Source organism: Carassius gibelio, chromosome B7 (genome assembly GCF_023724105.1).
Source record: "Carassius gibelio isolate Cgi1373 ecotype wild population from Czech Republic chromosome B7, carGib1.2-hapl.c, whole genome shotgun sequence".
Lineage (NCBI taxonomy): Eukaryota > Metazoa > Chordata > Actinopteri > Cypriniformes > Cyprinidae > Carassius > Carassius gibelio.
In genome coordinates, this window is record NC_068402.1 from 28,626,242 (window position 1) to 28,651,394 (window position 25,153).

The following is a 25,153-nucleotide window of genomic DNA, read 5'->3' on the forward strand; positions in this document are numbered from 1 at the left end:
TCTGGAAACTTTTCGTAGCCTGACGGGAGATCTGGAAACTCTTCGGAGCCTGACGGGAGATCAGGAACCTCTTCGGGCTTAACTGGGGATTGGGAACCACTTCTGGGTCCAACTGGGGTTCAGGAGCCACTTCTGGGCTTAACTGGGGTTCAGGAATTCTCCCTGGGTGAAACGGTGATTGGGACCCCATCCTGGCATGACAGGGGATTGGGAACCCATCCTGGGCTTTACGGGGGATCTGGAGCCCATCCTGGCCTTGACGGGGGATCGGTAGCCCATCCTGGGCTTAACTGGGGGCCAGGAGCCCATCCTGGGCTTAACTGGGGAACTATTGGGTAAAGATCTGTGGACGGGACATTTGTTGATCATTGTCAGAGTCGTCTATGACCACAGTCTCCTGAAACCACAACACTTCGGACCATCTTAACGCAGCCCCGGATAATTGCAGGATAATGAACAAGATTTTCGCTCTTTCTGTAGGGTATTGATGTGCGTGTTGTTCCAGGATGAGCAAGCATTGTGATATGAATCCATTGCAGTCTTCCTCCAGGCCGGAGAATGGTGCTGGTCAAGAGACTAAGTTTACCATGTACACCAGCATAGGAGCACTGTTTGCAGAAGCGCCATCTTTGGTTGCGCTGAATTTAGATCGGTTTGCATTGAGCCTTCTGTCAGGATATGCACGGGAGACAAAGGTAGGTGAATTCAGTCCACAGTGTTTATTAGTGATTCAAGTGCTCGGCGAATACTTCCTGATTTCAAGTGTGGGCAGTACGATGAACACAGGGGACTGGATCGTAGACAGGTGAGTACGTTTGATTCAGAAGTGTCACAGCCACAGTTACAGATCGCTCATATATTTTCTCTTCCTAGGAGACTACAGAGACCGTTGAATCACAGGTAACGATAGGTTGTTCCGGGTCCTGAGGGCAGTGACATGTCAGGAGCTCATGAGACAAGTGCAGATGGTCTGTTCCTGTTGGGATCCTGTTGGAGGCTCGACCTAGAACTTGGGCTGAAAGGACTGCTTTATAGTCCCTTTGTGAGATAGTTAATGCTGATAAGGAACAGGTGTGGGTGCTTAGCTTGGCAGAATCCTGACAAAGTAAAATGTAAAATGCAATCATACTATGTATGTAGCCTTTTAATTTAATTAGCTATTATTTTATTTTTCTGCACAGAATAATGTAGAAATACCCTACTTTATAGTTTCTGTACTGAAATAAATAATGTCAATTAGCACTGAAGAGAGCGAGATCACTTCTCTTTCAGGGTGAAAACTTCTTTATCTAATTTTCACAAAATGCATTGCTATAGTAGCTATTTAACTTTTCCTCTCCATCAGCGAATGATGATTCTGAGAGAAAACTTACAAGACGTCTGTTTGCTGAAGACACAAATCCTACTTTCATGCATCTGATTATCAGATAAACCTCGAGCTCTTATTTCAAGGTCGTTGTTAATGCTGTGGATATTTTAACAGTGTCCTTCGTACATTCGGTTCATCAGAATTGTTAAAACACAATTGTCATTCAATGGAACTGTGCGTATGATTTAGACACTTACATTTCTGCTCTGTCCATGCAATAAATATGCAGCTTTCTACTGCTCAGGTAACGGCATTGTTAAGATGCAGAGATCCATTGACACACTACAGAACAGTAAAGCTACTTTAATATTACTGGCCATTAGTTCTTAGGAGAGATCACACATCAGCTACGTCAGAGACGAACAGAGCGCGAGTGCAATCCTGTGACGTTCTCGAGCGGTAAAAGTGGAGCGTGTGAAAGAGAGATAAGAGGCACAATTCACAAACACTGTTCAAGGTCTCCATTAATTTGTGCGTGTAGTAATTTAACGTGTATATGTTTTGAAAACATTGAATCGCTTTAGAAATCGCAATTCATTCGATTCTTAGTGTTTTAAATCGATTACTGATCGAGATTGGTGAATCACGATTCAAAAATCATTTTTCAAGATCGATGCATATGAATCGTTAGGGTTTGTAATCGATGCATAGAGAAAACGAGTGAAATGTTACACCCCTAATTCAGATGCATCATCGTTCGCTGACTGATTTCCAGACTCTTGTGAATTCTCTCATCATAAACAACAAAGCCCAGATGTACCCTGCATACAATGTTAGTAAGGGATTAAATTCACAGTGTATACGGCTTCAGTCATCATGTTTTTTTTATGTAAAAAAAAAAAAAAAAAAAATGGCTGCTTTTAACCTTACCCTGGAGTTGGTTCACCCTCCGCCAATGCAGCTATCTTAAACTGTCTAGTATGGCAGCTGAGCCCCTCAGAGCTGAAGCCTGTCACCAAATCCACAGAATTCTAAAAAAATTATATTCTCAGAAGTGGTCCTGACTTCACTGTCTTTACTGTAAGGTTTGACAGTTTAATGCATCCTTGGTGAATAAAAGCATTGATGGTGCTACACTGGGGCTGGGGCAGGGTCCAATAGCCCCATCAGAATTTTTATTAGCCCTGGTTTAGCCCCATTTCTTTATGAAGTAACTCTGACGTCATCAATATAATTTATTTTCTTAGCACCCTCACATATCGGTCTAGCTCTCCCTTAGCACCGGGAGAAAATAAATAAATAAATATTTTTTTTTACATAAATAAAATACATTATTTATGTAAATATATATATATATATATATATATATATATATATATATATATATATATATATATATATATATATACATATATATATACAGTATTGTTCAAAATAATAGCAGCACAATGTGACTAACCAGAATAATCAAGGTTTTTCGTATATTTTTTTATTGCTACGTGGCAAACAAGTTACCAGTAGGTTCAGTAGATTCTCAGAAAACAAATGAGACCCAGCATTCATGATATGCACGCTCTTAAGGCTGTGCAATTGGGCAATTAGTTGAATTAGTTGAAAGGGGTGTGTTCAAAAAAATAGCAGTGTGGCATTCAATCACTGAGGTCATCAATTTTGTGAAGAAACAGGTGTGAATCAGGTGGTCCCTATTTAAGGATGAAGCCAACACTTGTTGAACATGCATTTGAAAGCCGAGGAAAATGGGTCGTTCAAGACATTGTTCAGAAGAACAGCGTACTTTGATTAAAAAGTTGATTAGAGAGGGGAAAACCTATAAAGAGGTGCAAAAAATGATAGGCTGTTCAGCTAAAATGATCTCCAATGCCTTAAAATGGAGAGCAAAACCAGAGAGACGTGGAAGAAAACGGAAGACAACCATCAAAATGGATAGAAGAATAACCAGAATGGCAAAGGCTCAGCCAATGATCACCTCCAGGATGATCAAAGACAGTCTGGAGTTACCTGTAAGTACTGTGACAGTTAGAAGACGTCTGTGTGAAGCTAATCTATTTTCAAGAATCCCCCGCAAAGTCCCTCTGTTAAAAAAAAGGCATGTGCAGAAGAGGTTACAATTTGCCAAAGAACACATCAACTGGCCTAAAGAGAAATGGAGGAACATTTTGTGGACTGATGAGAGTAAAATTGTTCTTTTTGGGTCCAAGGGCCACAGGCAGTTTGTGAGACGACCCCCAAACTCTGAATTCAAGCCACAGTACACAGTGAAGACAGTGAAGCATGGAGGTGCAAGCATCATGATATGGGCATGTTTCTCCTACTATGGTGTTGGGCCTATTTATCGCATACCAGGGATCATGGATCAGTTTGCATATGTTAAAATACTTGAAGAGGTCATGTTGCCCTATGCTGAAGAGGACATGCCCTTGAAATGGTTGTTTCAACAAGACAATGACCCAAAACACACTAGTAAACGGGCAAAGTCTTGGTTCCAAACCAACAAAATTAATGTTATGGAGTGGCCAGCCCAATCTCCATACCTTAATCCAATTGAGAACTTGTGGGGTGATATCAAAAATGCTGTTTCTGAAGCAAAACCAAGAAATGTGAATGAATTGTGGAATGTTGTTAAAGAATCATGGAGTGGAATAACAGCTGAGAGGTGCCACAAGTTGGTTGACTCCATGCCACACAGATGTCAAGCAGTTTTAAAAAACTGTGGTCATACAACTAAATATTAGTTTAGTGATTCACAGGATTGCTAAATCCCAGAAAAAATAAATGTTTGTACAAAATAGTTTTGAGTTTGTACAGTCAAAGGTAGACACTGCTATTTTTTTGAACACACCCCTTTCAACTAATTGCCCAATTGCACAGCCTTAAGAGCGTGCATATCATGAATGCTGGGTCTTGTTTGTTTTCTGACAATCTACTGAACCTACTGGTAACTTGTTTGCCACGTAGCAATAAAAAATATACTAAAAACCTTGATTATTCTGGTTAGTCACATTGTACTGCTATTATTTTGAACAATACTGTGTATATATATATATATATATACTGTATATATATCATCGTATTGAACCTAAATGTATGAAGTGTGTAAATGCAGCTAGTCAAGGGGCCTTGCTAATCGAATGAAACTTGACCCCTTTGCAAACATCTGCATAGATATGTGTAAAGGAAGTGTAAAAAATATATATTTTTTACATGTGTGAATTGTCTTTCCATATGCAATATTGTGTGTGATGCTTCTGTATGAAGAAGATAATTAATCACGATTGTGTATATATTTTAAACTACTGTACACTTGATATTTGTGTGACTTTCAGGCTAATTGATAAACATTACAGAGAATTCACTGATGTTGTTGATGATGACGAGTGCTTCAAAACGAAGATGAGCTGAGCATCGTGGCCCAATTAGAGGTGTCAATCAAATGCGTCCTCTCAAACTAACGCCTGCATGAGTGCACTACACGCAGCAGCAGCAACCTGTCACTCATCTTAACATAAATTAGCTTTATTTAGAGGTGTTTAATATCATAATATCTCCTCTCAGATGGTCACCTCCCACACACATATGCACATAATGGAATTCCAGTACTGTTCTGAGACAAATTGTTCATAACAAGAATTCTTGATGGTTCTGGATGTTTTTATAGCGATGTGTATATTCATGTGTGTTCCATGCAGTGCCACTGACATCTTTGAAGACTAATTTTACGGTTGGTAGTCCTGTCCAACTGCTTGTTCTTTTGTAATGGCAAGATCTCCTATTTCTCTCTGACTAGCACCCCATGTTCTCTCGCTTTCTCGCACATGCACACTATCTATCTATCAGGGAGGTAAAACTTTTGATACCTGAGAATGTGTTTGGGAGATAAGAGAACAGTGCACTTAATCCCCTCCCACACACACACAAACACATGCACTCACACACACACATTTTTCATCCCTTTACGCCATCCGATAAGGATGTGTCTGTAGGAAATAGCAGATGAGAGTCAGGAATGAAAGAATTATGAACAAATGAGAGAGTGATGAAAGGGATGTGAGAAGTCTGCTTAAATAAAGGTAATATATACCAGAGATGGGACCAAGTCACACATGTGCAAGTCTCAAGTAAGTCTCAAGTCTTAACCTTCAAGTCTCAAGTAAGTCCCAAGTATTTTTTTCTTGGGCAAGTCAAGTCAAGTCAAGTCACAAGCTATGTCAAGTCAAGTCCAAGTCAAGTCACCTTAATATTGTTATTTTACCTGCAGAATCTGATCTTAATAAAGTTAAAAGACAAGATATAAGTAACTGTCAGTAAATTAAAATAATTTGGATTTGCATTGTAAATACTCATGTTCAGTAAAATACATCATGGAATCAAACAAAATTGTAACTTCCTAAAATTATTTATTTTTCACTTCTGCCAACAGTGTTTGAAATGTTTTACATTTTCAACATTGAGTCCATAAAACTAAACATCCAACAGACTCCTCTCTGAACACCTCTCTCTCTCTCTCTCTCTCTCTCAAACACAGTTTACATACAACATTAAACTGTTACATTTATCCTCTCTCTCTCTCTCTCTCTCTCTCTCTCTCTCTCTCAGAGTATAGAATATAAATATGACGTATTTTCAGTTGTTTCATACTTTTTTTTTATGTACAGTACAGACCAAAGGTTTGGACACACCTTCTCATTCAAAGAGTTTTCTTTATTTTCATGACTATGAAAATTGTAGATTCACACTGAAGGCATCAAAACTATGAATTAACACATGTGGAATTATATATGTAATTATATACATAACAAAAAAGTGTGAAACAACCGAAAATATGTAATATTCTTGGTTCTTCAAAGTAGCCACTTTTTGTTTTGATTACTGCTTTGCACACTCTTGGCATTCTCTTGATGAGCTTCAAGAGGTAGTCACCTGAAATGGTCTTCCAACAGTCTTGAAGGAGTTCCCCGAGAGATGCTTAGTACTTGTTGGTCCTTTTGCCTTCAGTCTGCAGTCCAGCTCACCCCTAAACCATCTGGATTGGGTTCAGGTCCGGTGACTGTGGAGGCCAGGTCATCTGGCGCAGCACCTCATCACTCTCCTTCTTGGTCAAATAGCCCTTGATGCCTTCAGTGTGACTCTACAATAGTCAATAGTCATGAAAAGAAAGAAAACTCTTTGAATGAGAAGGTGTGTCCAAACTTTTGGTCTGTACTGTACATAACAAAAAAGTATGAAACAACTGAAAATACGTCATATTTATATTCTGTACTGTATATATATATATATATATATATATATATATATATATATATATATATATATATATATATATATATATATATATATATATATATATGTGTGTATGTATGTATGTAATATGCACTTGTCATGATTGGGTAATCGCGGCAGCTACATTTGTTTTTCTGATTAATTGTTTTGCTCTATGAGAAAGACAAGGTAACAAAATATTTGGGGCTTATGCCCCCTTAGCCCAGCCCTAGCGCCGCCCCTGGAATGCGTTTTTTTGACGGCCTGCTAGCGGATCATTAGGGGCTGTTCACATCACGTCTTCTGTGCGCTCAAGTTCGTTATTTCCAATGTAGGCGCGCGGTATGCGCGCTCATAATGAAAGCAACGCGCTCAACATCTAAACTTTTCAGAATGCCGCAAGCGCACCGCAGGTCATGTGACAATAACTAACCAATCAGCTTCATCCTTTCTCGTATCAACGTTGAAAGCTCAGCTAAGAAATCCATTTATCCTTTGCTGAAATTTCCGCGTTTTCATTGAGAGAGAGCGTGTAATGGATGCTTAGCAACGACAGACGCCCCAGGAGCACTTCTGCCCGAGCGCTTTGGAAAGAAGTAGAAAGCGGCGCGACTAGCGTTTTCCACGCGTTTTTAGGCGCGAACTATTGAAGACAAAAGCGATGACCCTCGGTACCTCTCAGGCTGACATGTTGATGTGATGTGATATCTGATTTAAGTGGGCGTGGTGTGTGTAAGGTAGAGAGGGCATGACTGATGATAGTGTCCTGATCCAGTCACGACGCTATTCTCAGCCTGCGCTCCAGCTGAATCAACTTTATTTTAAAAAATAATTTATATATTTTATATTCAAACTGAAAACATGATGTAATTAACACTCAAGTCATTCAAGTCATCGTGTCTCAAGTCAAGTCAAGTCCCGAGTCTTTAACTTCCAAGTCTGAGTCAAGTCTCAAGTCCTAAAAATAGCGACTCGAGTCCAAGTCACCAAGTCACAAGTCCCCATGTCTGATATATACATATCCACAAATGCTATTTCAGTACTTTCAAAGTGAAATTTCCAGTAAATGGCAATAAAAGTACATTTGGTTTTATCCAAATCAGATGAACATGAATTTGGCATTGTTTTATTACACTGATTGATGTACGTAACACAACAGCTTTTGTCACCCTATAATCACCCATCCTTATGCAATCAACATTATTGCACCATTTCACAATCACATCTATACATCAACACATATCTTTTTAATAAAGTGTTTTTTTTATACAACATTTTAAACTGTTTAATACTTATGCAATGATTTAACACCTGCTCCAAACCATTGCACAACTGCACCCCACAAAAAGAGATACATAAAATTTTTCAAGGTTGTTCTTATATGCATTTTTTTTTAAGTTTAATGAAAAACAGTTTACAGTTTACCACCACTAGTGATAATTTAATTTCAACATGGAACTGCAGTTAATTGTATGTACAGTATAGGTACATTTAATGGAGTTTTTTTCCAGTGAGCCTATGTTTTGTTTATATGTTTCCGCCTCTATAGGTTTAAAATGATCAAGTAAGGGCTTCAGTCATTCTGAACAGATGTCAGCACACATGAACATATGAGTAAACATCTGCTCATAACGTCTTTGGTTACCATGGTTCTCTTAAGAAGTGTGAACCTTGTTTAACCATCTTCAGTGACTTCATACATAGTTTAGCTTCTATGATAAAAAACTGTACTTTACTGTACTGTTGGAAATACTTCACAACATGGAAATGCTTCTGAAATGCACCGATTTACATAATTTATGATCATTTTACAGTAACTATGTATCATGCAGCTATCTATTTTTCATCCAGTCCATTCATCTGTCAAGCTCTCTACTTCTGTATCTATTTATCTACATGTCTGTCTGTCACCCACCGTACATCCATCACTTCTCTTCAGCCTGCTGAAGAGTGAAAGCAAAGTAAAGCAGATTCTTTGAAGGATGAGTCCATCTTCCAAGCCAAGGCCTCCTGGTGTTGTAATGTAAGCATCTCCTGTGGGGCACCGTTTGTGGATTTAAAAATAAAAAAATAAAAAAATAAATAAAAAGCTATTCTGGTATGGTTGTGGTATTTGGATGTTTATACTTGTATGTGAACTTAGAATAAATAAAAAAAGGGTGATGTTGTTGGTGACGTAATTGTTTGATTGAGGTGTGCCCAGAGTGGTAAAATTCCACTATATTTGAAAATAAATAACTTCCAAAATGGAGCTTGACTACATATACTATGTCACATATGAACACTATTCTCTCCTGTATATGAAGCAAGCTTAAAGCCCATGTTGCTGGTTAACCACCACTGTCGATTAATTGGTACATAAATCAATCAAGATATGTATATCATTTTTAAAATGTCTCAAAAATGGTCTTAAAAACCATTTTTTTTTTACGTTTTTGGTATTAACGTTTTATTTTTATTTTTTTTACACAGTTCGGTGATGATGTCATGTTGGGGAGAAGTGGAGGAAAGGTAGCCTCAGTCTAGTATTAGAACTATGGCGACTGACTGGGATGAGGAAGAGATGGCAAGAGCCGACATGTATGATGGCCCGCAGCCGTATAATTTCGAACCTGCCAGACATGAGAGGGCAAATGAGGAACTGCCAAGAACTGATTGCCGTCAAAGCCAATTAAATGCATGGTCCAAGAAGAAGGAGTGGAGAGTTGGTGAAGTGTCCTGGTGAGTTGCTATCATTTAGCAACGCAGCAATGAGCACTGGAGCTGGTCTACGAGCAGCAGTGCACAATAACTACACGAACATATATATATCTTTTTTCTATAATCTTTTCTATAATCTGAATACTCCCATCTACTACTCGTCTCTCTAGTCACTCTCAATGCTCTCAAGGCGGGCTTTGGTAAATTATCTCCCCAAGGTGACGTAATGCAATGAATTGTGGGGGAAAGGAGAATCGTTGCAGACCGCTGTAAGATAGTACCTACTTTTTCTTATTATATTCCGTTTTGTGATACCCACCAACATAAAATACAATGGATAACAGTTTAAGGGTTTATTACCAACAAGCAAATTGCACAAATCAGTTGAAAAATTAACCCTGCAACACGGCCTTTAATGGAATTAGATGTGGGAGCATTTGACTGTAAATAATGTTTAAATGCACTGCAAGCACCATGATGTGTGTTCAAATACTACATGTGCTAGCTGGGAGAGCACAACAGTTATAACAACTGAAATCTCATTATGACAGCTTTACTGTATATGCTCTATGAATTGAAATGATCAAAAGTGACACGAAAGACTAGATAGAATGATTTATTAAAGAACGTGACATTTTGTAGTAGTCACTTTAAATCGTAATAATATTTCACAATATTACAGTTTTTAATGATTTCAAATCAAATAAAAGCAGCCTTGGAGAGAAACATTAAACGTCTTTCAAAAACTTAAAAAATCTTACCAACCCCAAACTTTTGAACGGCAGTAATACGACATTACAACCTGGTCTCACAGAATTCCGTGAAATGTCCACGGGTCCTTAACTCAAAATCCGTGAAGCCATCACGGAATTGCCCCAAATTCCGTGACCCGGCCACGGATATTTCTCCAACGCAAGTCAATGACACTGACCTCCCGTGATCCACACACGGATACCCGTTTCAATGACGGAGTACAGAACTCGCTGAACGGACGTGCTTTCTCATTTGGAAACGCAACATTTGAAGTATTTGTTTCTTTTCCAATATCAAATGCCATAATGACATTAACCAGACAGCTGTTGTAGTTATTGCATTGTCCTGTCATCATAAAAATTACGTTTGTTTCAGTTACAAAAGTCCCGTGATGGCACGGACCTCCACAACCTGACCTCACTCACTTGTTTAGGAACTTACAAGCTTTTCGTCGACACTGTTGCAATGGCATGTAATTAACTTGGCATTTTTTCTCGTCCTGTCATCATAAAATCCAGTTTGATGGCGTTTTACACACATTTTGGCTATAGTCAGAACTAAAATCTGTGATAGGAGCACGGAGTGAGTCTGTGCTTAGATCACGGATAACTCTAACGCAAGTCAATGGCACTCATCTTCCGTGGTCCGTACACGGATCGTTTCAGTGATGGAGTACAGACCTCACTCAATGGACGTGCTATCTCATCTGGAAACGCAACATTTGAAGTATTTATTTTTTCAACACCAAATACCATGACCAACCTGACTGTTATTGTAACTATTGCATTGTCCTGCCATCATACAGATTCACTTTGATTCTGTTAGCCTAACTAAAATCTGTGATACGAGCACGGAGTGAGTCTGTGCTGAGATCACGGATAACTATAACGCAAGTCAATGACACTCTTCTTCCGTGGTCCACACACGGAAACCCAGTCTCACGGCAGTTCGTGATTTTGTCACGTAATTTAATCTATTTATTCGTGGCAGGCACACGTTTATTTCCTTATTTTCATGATTGCAGCACGTTTTTTTAAACTAATGCATTTCAACTGGAGGCATCTTTCGTGCATCAGCACAATATTTTCTGATTAATTATTATTATTATTATTTAATTTTTCACAGGACAACAGAAGAAACTCACTGAAACTTGAAAAAAAATCGGAGCTTAACTTACTGTACAAAACTGAGCAACATACTGTATTGCTGGTGACAGGGGCGATTCTAAGATTTTGATTTTAGGGGGGCTCAGCCCCCAATAAGGGTATGATTAAAAAATATTATTTGACTATTAGGGTAGGGTTGTATACTACTAACCTTATTGCAATCCACTATTCCATTGTATTCCCTGTATTTCATATATGGGAGTAGGAGTACTGACTGAGCCATATATAACACTGTAAAAAAAACTAATACAGTTTTTTAGATGTGACCAGTCACTGGAAAATTTTGAATTGGGAATGTAGATTTATTTATTTTTTTTTACAATAAAGACTAACTGATTCAGTATTAGGACATCCATGTTTATCCTTTGATGATACCACTGCTTTTTCTTATGAAATGTACGTGGAAATCGGCAGAATATTAAAACAACATAAGGGTTCAATGACTGCAATGAATCTTGGGAACACAGTGGTATTGTGTGTGTGTGTGTGTGTGTGTGTGAGGCTGTCTGTTCTATTCTCACCTGACTGTTGCTCATTTGCAGACCTACTCCTGCACAACAAAAAAATGTTGTATATCCATCTACAATGAAATATAAATTATTATATTTTTTTATTATTATTATTATTATTATTATAAATTTTTAGCTTTTTAGCCTTTATAATCAACAATACGGTTGGTTATACATCAAGTCAGCCCCTGAAAATGTATTTCATTTCAAATCATTTAACTAACCAGCTAATATTCATTAAGAATATAGACAAAACATGTATTAATGTAATTGTCTATTGGCAATATGTTTAATCTGTTCTATATTTATTTCAATTTATTAAAAATAACACAATTATCAATTTGCCACTTCTATAACTCAATTACTTAAAAAAAAAAAAAAAATCACAGATCCCTTTACTCTTACTCTAATATATGTATCATGATACACTAATGATTCATTATTACTTAATACAAAATTATATTTAATAATAGAAAACAAAATATCTCCACATGATGTTTCTCTCTCTGTGCCATTTAGTGCTTTCAGACAATGATGTGTGTCGTTAATAATTTATTTTGCATGGCTGCATAATGTAATGCCGAAATACACAATAATATGTTTTCAATTTTAAAAAGTAAATTAAAATAAATCATGATCGTTTTCTAAAGTATGTTTTCATGGGTGTTAATCGCTTCATTTTTGTTGGAAGAAAAAACAACTGTCACACCGTGATAAAGGCTGAAGGTGAACGCAGCGAAGACGTACTGGTATTGGATGCGAGAACACACACACGCACACACACACCTTGTACTCTCTGATGTTCGCTCTGCTCGGCGCCACTGTGGATTGAAAAACGCGCTGAATCCGTGCAGACTCAGATCAGGGGAGGAGCCGGAACTTGATGCAGCTTGCCACCGTTTCAAATGAGTTTTTAAAGGGGACTGAAGCGAACACTAATTAATTAATCAAATAATTTTTTAGGGGGGCTGGGCATAAGTTTAGGGGGGCTGAAGCCCCCCTAAAAAGGGCCTAGCGACGCCCCTGGCTGGTGACAAAAACACATTACAAAATTTTTAGCTGTAAAATGCGCAATGGTTCTTTTTTTACTTTTTCATTGATTTTTATTTTTTTCATAGGCCTAGATTATTATTTTTTTATTATTACAGAATTCAATATCAAGTCCTTGACACATAACTGTAACACATTTTTACATTAAGAAACAATTTAGTTTAAATAAAAAGAACAAAAAATAAAAAAATAAATAAATTATTTATTAGCGATAGGCCTACAGATTTATTAAGAGTTTTTATTAAGGCTATTGTAAAGGCTTCTTAAAAATGATGTCGCTGATGAGCCTCTGATCGCTGTCAGATTCTGTGATATGAATGTCCGCTAATGGGTTTAGAATGAGCCCCGCTCGGCCCGTGTTCTGGCTTACTGTAATATTTCACCTGTAATAAGACCGAAATAATATAATTAAAATAAAGAAATGAATGAATACATGATAACATCTAAATAAATGTTGATAGATTTAGCGTTATAGTTTTAAAAATATTAATAAACAGCAAATCAACACAGAAAGACCTAAATAATAATAATACATAATTAATAAACAGCGCCGCCCCTCCCACTACGCGCATCACGCGCTGTGCGTCAACCCCAAAGCGTCAAAAACTGAAGCGTGAGGTGTGTTCGACATCGGCTGCGGCTGGATGCAACCGATCGGCGAGAGTAGCCGCGTGCAGGTGGGGAGGAGCTGAAAACGGAGATATGAAGCCGGACACGTTGTGGCTCCCGTAGTTTGCTGCAATTACGTCAGTCATGGCAGATCACGTGGCGATTGCTTACTTGATCGCGTTTAATGTGTGTATAAGTGGTGTTTTGGAAGGGTCTTGAATGTTGTTAAGTTGAAGTTACAGCAAGTTGTTAGCAGTTTGCTAACCACATGCAGGTGAAGTATAAACACAGCAAAATAAACTAAAGAATATGAAGAAACCAAACAAATGGAGGAACATAATGTATTATGTATCATTTGTATAGGAGCATACATTTATGACCACATTAGATTGTATGCTTTTAAGATTAACATTTTAGTTCTTAAAAATGCTCATTTGAATAGGTTATGCTGCTGAATACTGTAAAAGGTCTGTATAAAAAAGAAAGTCATGCAAAATAAACACACACAAACTTTATATTAACAATAAAGTAAATACAGTAAAACAATATTTAATAAATATGATTTATAAGATGAAGACGACATAAAAACGTATTGAACTGTTTTAAAAGTCCATATGAGAATTTCTGAAACTGAAGCTGACTCGCAATAAACTTGAAACGCACGTCATCTGTGTCATCAGTGAATCCAGCCAATCGTGGATCAGTTGTGTCGTCATCAGAATCTGTGCAGCCGCTCTTCAGAAGCTGCGCTGGCTGAGTTCTCCGGCTACTCTCGAATCGCTCTCGTGGTACTTTGACGGCACACGTCACAGTCACGTGGCGTCAGCGCTGTATCAAGTCGGACAACATTTCTAACCGGCATGCACTGCTTCAAGTCAGCCGACGATCGGTTTGCGCAAAACTGCATGAAGTCGAACAAGCCTGTGGTCAAGCGCCTCTAGCATCACTGACATGAGATGTTTATCGCTTTGAAATCACGTTCAAGAAGTCTCATTCAGCACACATCGCGATACTTTCCATCAGTTTGCAAGAGCCGCAGGTTGGGTGAGTTATACAGTCTATGGTGAGTAGTAGTAAATATGCTCTTTTAATGCCTGTCATGAAACGTATTCTGTCTTCTTTATTAATCAGATGAGCGCCTTGTGTTAACTCTCTGTATTACATCGGTCATCCGAGGCTGTCTTTGAGTTTCATTGTGTTTAACTAAATGAACACAGCTGCTAACTGGTTAAACTCTATCGGTCACGTGACGTGACGTGACGTGCCACAGACCTGGGATCCGTTTTATATTCATTTCAGGTTCAAAGATGTAAGTTGTATTTGTAGTAAAATCATGGTAACCATGACACCTACAAAAGTAGGTAAAACCCAGTAAACAAGACATTTACCATGTTTTTTTTGTTTTGGTTTTTTTTTTTTACCACAGTAACTGTAGCTTTACTGTAGTATAGTAATAGCACATTAATCACCAAATTAACTATAGTTGTACCACTGTAATGGTAGTGTTTTAATGTGCTTTTATATGACTTATTTCACAGTAATCACATTTACTGTACCATGCTTGTAATACCTTTTTAATGTAAAATCTTGCAGTTCAATTCATATTGGTTTATATCTTACATATTTTGCTCACAGATCACTATTAACATTCTGTATATATTTCTGTTTTATTTTCTTTCCCCTTGTATTATTTTTTTAGCTGAAAAGACGTAAAGTAAGCAGTCACCCCAGTGGTGTTTGTGGAGAGGTATTCCTTCAGAAATGGAGAAGACAGAAAGCTGCAGAGGCAGGTTGGTCTGTGATAGTTTGTCCCTTTTATCAAACATTCCTGTTGTTATCATTTGCACAGAATTTTGTTGTTTCTTAAACTGTTGTACGGTCCAAATACCCACACTTGCCATCTTTGCACATTTCCTTTATTTGGCCCAAGTGAGCATGAAGATCACAATGTGTGTCGATCTTAACATGACAAAGTTCGTTTCAACTTTGCATTTTAAAAGAAACTTCTAAATGTCTTTTCAATAGTCCCTATTAAAGATGACAATTTAATTTGTGGTGCTTCTAATTAAGTGATAAAAAGAAGTTACAAATGATGTACAAAATAAATATACTTTTCTGTGCACCAAGAAAACATGCAACACTTTGTTTTACTACTAAATTAGTCTCAATTTCTAATTATTATAATTAATATTTCACAAACATTGGAAAGTTGCGTGACCTCCTGTGAGATCTCTGCAAAAAGTCTCACATTAATTCCAAAACATGATGCATGATGGGATACACTAAGCGTTGTATAGCGCTCCGGAGAAGTATTGGAGAGGTTTAGTGTGTGTTAAGGACACTGTGCTTTGGCATTATTAAGACCGGGGACAGTCTCATAGTCACGTACACACACTCTCAAGTGAATAAGACCTCAAGTGTGGGTATCTGGAAAGGGGAAAAGTCTTTAAAATGATCCCTAAATACAGTCGCACGTCAAAGTCTTAATAATTCACTAATGCTTTCATGGTCTAAAAAATAATGTATGTAAGTAATGTATAAGTTAAAGTATATAGTAATGTATAAGTTGCATGTAATTAAATAAAATTTCCTTTCTTTCTGTCTTACATGATTGTTTGCAGATAATGCTGTTCTTCTTTTTCAGAAGTTTTTGGGGAGCCAACCCTCACAAACCTTCCTAAAAACTAAAAGAGCTATTACTGAGTCTCAGCGACTCTTGCCACGATCAGCTCTTCCCAGGTACATTTGTTTACTCATCAAATGCTCTGGTCTGAATCTTACTTTAAATTAACTTAATTATATGTTTAATGAGCAACATTGCTCATTGCACACAGAGTAAGATTATCTTGTTTCACAGAAGAGAAGGAAGACCAAGGAAATGATTGGCTCAGGATGAGAAATGAAGATGGTCATCTTGTGCTCAAGCAAACAGAAGTCCTCTGGTATGTGTGTGTTGAAGCAATGCTGTGTTACAGGACTTTATGATGATCTCTCACAGGACTGGTCATGTCAGCCGTAATTATTCTTTCCAATGTTTTTATATTTATTTTATTTTATTTGATACAGCTATAATAATTATAGCATGTTAGCAAAGTTTGACTGGAACATTTTTAATCTAAAGTTTAAAAAAAACACCACCTGTTATTCTTAAAAGCATACAAGTGTCATAAAAGTGGTTTAATTGATATAAACACCAATTGACATTATCTCACTGTTTTGTGAATGTTGTGTTATAAATTGTGAATTGATAGTTGATTGGTTTGAGCAAAGCCTTACACTGCAAAGACTAAAACACATTTGTGAGAGAAGTCATTAACTCTGGAGAAAGATTCTAGAGGAAGAAAACACATTTACTGCAACAATAGATGAATTCTAGAGTTTCTGAGAACTACACATGCTAATGGAGTCTCATGGGCAAGTCCTTTGCCTCTGTAACTTTTTCTAAATTCTTGCATAATGAAATTGTTTATTGCAGTATTTTAACAATTTTACTTTGTACAGATGATCTCATCAACCAAATGAGGGGTTTTGACCAAGTGATGCTCTTGAAAGGAGTGAAAGAAGAGGATGTGGTAAATTGTCTTCAGAGAAAAAGCTTCTCAAAAGATCTTAAAACAGCTTGAAGAATGGTAAGTGTACAGTACTACAAGGGTCATAGTTGCTCACCCTGCTAAAATCACACAGAACATAAGCTGAGCTCTCTGTCCATTAAACAACTTCATCTGGATTGTTTGTTTCACTTTGACCAGGTCTGGGATCTTAGGACTGGGAGATCTCACTTGCACCCAGTTAACCTCCATAGAGAACATTTATCAGAAGCGCTGTCTGGGTAGGGCAAGAAACATCATCAAGGATGCCTTTCACCCTAACCATGGACCTTTCACCCTCCTTCCATCCGGCAGGCGTTACAGGAGCCTACGCTCTCGAACTAGTAGACTCAGGAAGAGCTTCTTCCACGAGGCTGTGACACTCCTGAACACCACACCACCAATCTATCCTGCACCTCCTCTTTTACTGCACTGGTCACAGTACTTTACATACATGTATTGCACTACTCATATTTTGCACAGACTGCACATGGTTAAATCCATTACACTATAAACTGTCTAAAGCTGTTACTGTACAAGCACAGTAAACTATTTCTACAATAAATATAATTGCACTACTATTATTTTGCATATAATAAATTGTTAAACTATACTTTTGCACACTCATTCAACTGTATTTATTACCACTGTTCTCAAGTTCCTGCTATTCATAATGTATATATAATTCTTCTTTGCTCTGTTCATAATGTACATACAATCCCTACATTACATTCATATTTATATTCTGTATATACTCTGATCAATATTGTATATAGCAACTCCACTGTAAATTCTGTATATCATAGCTTTACTTACTCTGCACTTTTATGTATATAAAACACGGTAGCACTTTATTTTACAGTCCTGTTCCTCATGTACATACTATGTACTTATTATAGTAATTACAATAACTATGTAATAACTAGTTACTAACCCTGAACCTACCCCTAAACCTAACCCTAACCCATCGTAGTTACCTTGTGTTACCAGAACTTTCTTAGATATATACACTGTAGGTACACTATAAGTACATGTTAGTACACGTACTGTAAAATAAAGTGCAACCTAAAACACTATATTCTTGCACTTCTGGTTAGATGCTAACTGCATTTCATTAGCTCTGTACTTGTACTCTGCATAATGACAATAAAGTTGAATCTAATCTTTGTCTGAGAACAAGCTACACCACATCAGTGTTGGATATCAACCAAAAGCGGTTTCCAGACACGACAGAAGATCACGATGAGACCAGTTTAGATGTGTTGATAAGGAATCATTATTTTCTGAAACAGTATCAAATGTCTTATATGTATCACATGATCTGTATCACAGTTGACTGGATGGGACTGTGTGACTTTTAAGGACATTTCATCACTCATCTGTGTGAACTGATTAATATATGAGGTTAATGTATTTTTGATTATGAATAATTATTTTCATTGGATCTTATTTGTCTTGATGCTACTTTATCATCTTTATAGTCTATGCTTCAATAAAATGAAAATGGTGAATATTGTGTTCTGAAGATTCTTGGTAAACACATCATTTTACTAGGTAGGCTCATATGTGTTTATTTTAGACTTGGAAAAACGACATAATCATTATTGGGATTATTTTTTACTTAAGACATAAAAATATTTGATCAGATTAATGACATCTGGGACATCAGTACACCAGAAAGTTATTATTGTTTATATTTATTAACAAATGCCAATTGTTTTGTGAAAGAAAGGGAGTTACGAGATTAATTATTTTGCATTACAAGATGGTGCCATGGGCTTTATTGTTACAAACACCCGAGGGATAACTGAGAATGTAGCAGGAATGATCAACGTGGATCTTGTACTGCATTAAAACCAAGAGCACACACATTACTGATGTCCAGCACATGAAAAGCAAGAGACAGGGGTGAGAGGACATTTTTACACTGATTTTTGCTAATTAGTTATTAGTAATATATATATATATATATATATATATATATATATATATATATATATATATATATATATATATATATATATATATATATGTGTGTGAATGAATTTGTCCTTGTGTAATAGTGAAGTATCACAATGTGTATACATTGTCCTTGATTACTGCTTTACAGGTGGGGAATAGATAATGGCATGTTGTTGCAGGTTCATCCATTATATTTATTGATGTTTACTTCAAAAATCAAATAAATAATCTATTATTTTTATTATCAAAACATTTCTTTATAATTTTTCCATGTTTCATCAGATGGCCTCACAATGTCCTGTCAAAAGGTATAATAGCAATGATGTAAGAATTAGAAAACAGAGGACTGTGAAAACTGTCAGATATAAATGTGACTCAGCTCAGTTTGTTGTCCATGATGAGGAGAATACATATATGTAGGTTTTACTGCCCTTCTACCCCCAGGGGCCCAGTAACACCCCCCGGAAGAGCCCAAAACTGTACATTTCAAATGGCTGTAAATCAGAGTCCAATTAACATATCAAAGAGAAAATCAGCAGGATTACTACTTATGCTATGCTGATAAAATAATGTTGGACACAGTTTTCAGAAATGAATGGAAAGGTGGCATAAAGGCATTTTACATATTGCATACTCTAAAATACTAAATTTCACCATGCCTATCAAATATATCATAGTGGTTTACACAGTGAACATATTTATATGTCTAGTTTACCATTCAATATATTATTTATTTCATTTCGTTAATAAAACTTTTTAAACTACATTACCCATAAGCCTCCATCGTTCTGTCTATGGAAAGGGAATACTAGGCGCTGTTTTTTGTAGTTCATTGAAGTTATTCTTAGGGTTAGTGTTAGGATCTCGGTAAAAAGGTGATTTTTCTCAACATAGAAACACCCAATTTTGACTTAATATATTTACTAATGTGATAATAGCAGCAAAACATACTTTTGTAACATGATCCGCGGTTTAATATGGGTTAAAAGATAATCCAACCACAGACAGTCCTGCGATGACAAGGGACATTCACAGCCAATGACATCAAAGCTGAGCAGCGTCATCACACTTCCTTAACCATTTATTGTCATTCATGAACGCTGTTTTCCGTTTTTCGGCTAAAGGGATAGATTGGTTAACAATAAATTAAATTTGCCACCTATTAGATAGTGTTTTATTAACGTCTACACCTTCTTCCAACAATAATGCAAATACAGAAATTATTGTTATTCAGCTTGACAACAATTTGGCAATATCGATGTGTACATGTGTGTGTACAACACATGTGATGTGAACTGCACAGTCACAGTTGTATCTTATCTAACCAATAGATTCATTTCATTCAATTTAAAAGATACATTTTTTCCTGACCAAAGACAAGAGCGTTTAATAATAAAAAGTAAAGAGTGAAATTATTAAGTTATTAAATTATTTAAATTTGTTTCTGTGATTTGCCTTGCTTTACCAATTAATCTCTAGTAATAAAAACTGAAATAAAGCATAATGAACATACATAATTTTGTAAGAGTTTTCCAGTATTTATAGATATGTCAAACTCATTTAAAGACAAAGTGCGCATATTACTGCACTGTCACCAAGCTCGTTTTTAAATAATAAAACTATGAAGAATAAAAAGGCAGTTATGTTGTAAACGTTAACATTTTTCAGTGTGCAAATTCTTTTATTAAAAAACAAAACATTATAATTATGGTATATATCTTTCAGAGAACACCGTAAAAATATACATTTTCTTAAAAGATTCTATTGACCAAAAAGTGATACAACACTTAATGTTTCAAACTCACAAAAAAACATCATGAAGACATGCATGTCAAGTGTGCAATATCATCTATAAAACACAATCAGCAGAGCATCACGTAAACACTGATTGTCCGAACAATGGAAGAAAGATAAAGTGTTCAGGAAAACAAACACCTGCTACATGAAAATGCAGAAATATAACTTTAACAATAACATCATTCACTTCATGACTGGAACTAGGGGATTGCTGTGCATGAATATGTGCTTTACTAAAACTCCTGATGAGAACTGAAGCTTTTTTATGATAAAAGCACCAGAAGTAAAGTTTACTGTATGAAGCTTGACAAAGAGAACACAATGCTTTATCAATATGATAAATGCTATTTTTTAACTATTGTTGTCATCACTGGTTCTGTATACAGTACAGTATATGGGTTGCTGGAAGGTCACAATGTATTCATTATAAGGTTAATTAAAACAAAGTTACATCTTCTGCAGAAATCAAACCACTGCAAAGTCTTGAGTCACTGATCCAGGAACCATTTCTCTGTGTGTGTGTGTGGCGGGGGGGGGGGAGTTAAAGAGGTGAATCCTTGTGCATGACGGAGAACTACAGTGTTATCTGGAAACAATCCTGTAAGACAGAAAGGATAGAAATATTATGTAATTAAATGCAACATTACTGTGTTTTTTTTAGAATATGAAAGCATAATCTGCAAAGATGCTGTATAATTAAATGTTAAATGCATCCATTATTAAAAGCAAGTCATTAATAGCAATATCTAGTCATGGAGATCACGTATAGTGGGAACATGAACTGATGGGGCTTATTTGAAGTAATTTAATGAGAAGCCAATGAACAATATAAACTTTCTGACTGTGTGGGGCAACTGATTTTCCAATATTGTGATAGTGTCAGATGAGATTGTCCAGGGGCTTGTACAATATCATACAAGTGTTAAATTGAATTACTGAATTATTAAGACTTTGATGTGCGACTGTATTTAGGGATCATTTTAAAGACTTTTCCCCTTTCCAGATACCCACACTTGAGGTCTTATTCACTTGAGAGTGTGTGTACGTGACTATGAGACTGTCCCCGGTCTTAATAATGCCAAAGCACAGCATCCTTAACACACACTAAACCTCTCCAATACTTCTCCGGAGCGCTATACAACGCTTAGTGTATCCCATCATGCATCATGTTTTGGAATTAATGTGAGACTTTTTGCAGAGATCTCACAGGAGGTCACGCAACTTTCCAATGTTTGTGAAATATTAATTATAATAATTAGAAATTGAGACTAATTTAGTAGTAAAACAAAGTGTTGCATGTTTTCTTGGTGCACAGAAAAGTATATTTATTTTGTACATCATTTGTAACTTCTTTTTATCACTTAATTAGAAGCACCACAAAATAAATTGTCATCTTTAATAGGGACTATTGAAAAGACATTTAGAAGTTTCTTTTAAAATGCAAAGTTGAAACGAACTTTGTCATGTTAAGATCGACACACATTGTGATCTTCATGCTCACTTGGGCCAAATAAAGGAAATGTGCAAAGATGGCAAGTTTGGGTATTTGGACCGTACAACAGTTTAAGAAACAACAAAATTCTGTGCAAATGATAACAACAGGAATGTTTGATAAAAGGGACAAACTATCACAGACCAACCTGCCTCTGCAGCTTTCTGTCTTCTCCATTTCTGAAGGAATACCTCTCCACAAACACCACTGGGGTGACTGCTTACTTTACGTCTTTTCAGCTAAAAAATTAATACAAGGGGAAAGAAAATAAAACAGAAATATATACAGAATGTTAATAGTGATCTGTGAGCAAAATATTTAAGATATAAACCAATATAAATTGAACTACAATATGGGAAAAATGTTTTTTAATGTAAAAAAAAAACAAAAAACAAACAAAAAAAAAAGGTATTACAAGCATGGTACAGTAAATGTGATTACTGTGAAATGTCATATAAAAGCACATTAAAACACTACCATTACAGTGGTACAACTATAGTTAATTTGGTGATTAATGTGCTATTACTATACTACAGTAAAGCTACAGTTACTGTGGTAAAAAAACAAAACAAAACAAAAAAAAAACATGGTAAATGTCTTGTTTACTGGGTTTTACCTACTTTTGTAGGTGTCATGGTTACCATGATTTTACTACAAATACAACTTACATCTTTGAACCTGAAATGAATATAAAACGGATCCCAGGTCTGTGGCACGTCACGTCACGTCACGTGACCGATAGAGTTTAACCAGTTAGCAGCTGTGTTCATTTAGTTAAACACAATGAAACTCAAAGACAGCCTCGGATGACCGATGTAATACAGAGAGTTAACACAAGGCGCTCATCTGATTAATAAAGAAGACAGAATACGTTTTATGACAGGCATTAAAAGAGCATATTTACTACTACTCACCATAGACTGTATAACTCACCCAACCTGCGGCTCTTGCAAACTGATGGAAAGTATCGCGATGTGTGCTGAATGAGACTTCTTGAACGTGATTTCAAAGCGATAAACATCTCATGTCAGTGATGCTAGAGGCGCTTGACCACGCTTCAGTTTTTGACGCTTTGGGGTTGACGCACAGCGCGTGATGCGCGTAGTGGGAGGGGCGGCGCTGTTTATTAATTATGTATTATTATTATTTAGGTCTTTCTGTGTTGATTTGCTGTTTATTAATATTTTTAAAACTATAACGCTAAATCTTTCAACATTTATTTAGATGTTATCATGTATTCATTCATTTCTTTATTTTAATTATATTATTTCGGTCTTATTACAGGTGAAATATTACAGTAAGCCAGAACACGGGCCGAGCGGGGCTCATTCTAAACCCATTAGCGGACATTCATATCACAGAATCTGACAGCGATCAGAGGCTCATCAGCGACATCATTTTTAAGAAGCCTTTACAATAGCCTTAATAAAAACTTTTAACTTTAGAGTCTAAAGTAAAAAAATAAAAAATAAATTAAAAAAAATAAATCTGTAGGCCTATCGCTAATAAATAATGTATTTATTTTTAGATATTTTTTGTTCTTTTTATTTAAACTAAATTGTTTCTTAATGTGAAAATGTGTTACAGTTATGTGTCAAGGACTTGATATTGAATTCTGTAATAAAAAAAACAAATAAATCTAGGCCTGTGAAAAAAATAAAAATCAATGAAAAGTAAAAAAAGAACCATTGCGCATTTTACAGCTAAAAATTTTTTAATGTGTTTTTGTCACCAGCAATACAGTATGTTGCTCAGTTTTGTACAGTAAGTTAAGCTCCGATTTTTTTTTCAAGTTTCAGTGAGTTTCTTCTGTTGTCCTGTGAAAAATTAAATAATAATAATAATAATTAATCAGAAAATATTGTGCTGATGCACGAAAGATGCCTCCAGTTGAAATGCATTAGTTTAAAAAAACGTGCTGCAATCATGAAAATAAGGAAATAAACGTGTGCCTGCCACGAATAAATAGATTAAATTACGTGACAAAATCACGAACTGCCGTGAGACTGGGTTTCCGTGTGTGGACCACGGAAGAAGAGTGTCATTGACTTGCGTTATAGTTATCCGTGATCTCAGCACAGACTCACTCCGTGCTCGTATCACAGATTTTAGTTAGGCTAACAGAATCAAAGTGAATCTGTATGATGGCAGGACAATGCAATAGTTACAATAACAGTCAGGTTGGTCATGGTATTTGGTGTTGAAAAAATAAATACTTCAAATGTTGCGTTTCCAGATGAGATAGCACGTCCATTGAGTGAGGTCTGTACTCCATCACTGAAACGATCCGTGTACGGACCACGGAAGATGAGTGCCATTGACTTGCGTTAGAGTTATCCGTGATCTAAGCACAGACTCACTCCGTGCTCCTATCACAGATTTTAGTTCTGACTATAGCCAAAATGTGTGTAAAACGCCATCAAACTGGATTTTATGATGACAGGACGAGAAAAAATGCCAAGTTAATTACATGCCATTGCAACAGTGTCGACGAAAAGCTTGTAAGTTCCTAAACAAGTGAGTGAGGTCAGGTTGTGGAGGTCCGTGCCATCACGGGACTTTTGTAACTGAAACAAACGTAATTTTTATGATGACAGGACAATGCAATAACTACAACAGCTGTCTGGTTAATGTCATTATGGCATTTGATATTGGAAAAGAAACAAATACTTCAAATGTTGCGTTTCCAAATGAGAAAGCACGTCCGTTCAGCGAGTTCTGTACTCCGTCATTGAAACGGGTATCCGTGTGTGGATCACGGGAGGTCAGTGTCATTGACTTGCGTTGGAGAAATATCCGTGGCCGGGTCACGGAATTTGGGGCAATTCCGTGATGGCTTCACGGATTTTGAGTTAAGGACCCGTGGACATTTCACGGAATTCTGTGAGACCAGGTTGGACATTAGTAGTAGTAGAATTACAATAATAAAGTGTTGGTCTATT

At 36.5% G+C, this 25,153-nt stretch overlaps 2 long non-coding RNA genes across 2 annotated transcripts; one reads left to right on the forward strand and one right to left on the reverse strand.

The window, feature by feature from the left end:
* The first annotated feature begins 14,324 nt into the window (after positions 1 to 14,324).
* On the forward strand, positions 14,325 to 17,891 carry LOC127962566 (uncharacterized). The gene is made up of 6 exons (XR_008154605.1): positions 14,325 to 14,682; positions 15,073 to 15,163; positions 16,018 to 16,112; positions 16,231 to 16,315; positions 16,875 to 17,002; positions 17,123 to 17,891. It is a non-coding gene; the product is annotated as an uncharacterized LOC127962566 (long non-coding RNA).
* A 3,002-nt stretch (positions 17,892 to 20,893) lies between these two features.
* On the reverse strand, positions 20,894 to 24,389 carry LOC127961466 (uncharacterized). Its single transcript, XR_008154451.1, has 3 exons — positions 22,880 to 24,389; positions 22,360 to 22,450; positions 20,894 to 21,317 (listed from the first exon to the last, which is right to left on the reverse strand). It is a non-coding gene; the product is annotated as an uncharacterized LOC127961466 (long non-coding RNA).
* Positions 24,390 to 25,153: the final 764 nt, after the last annotated feature.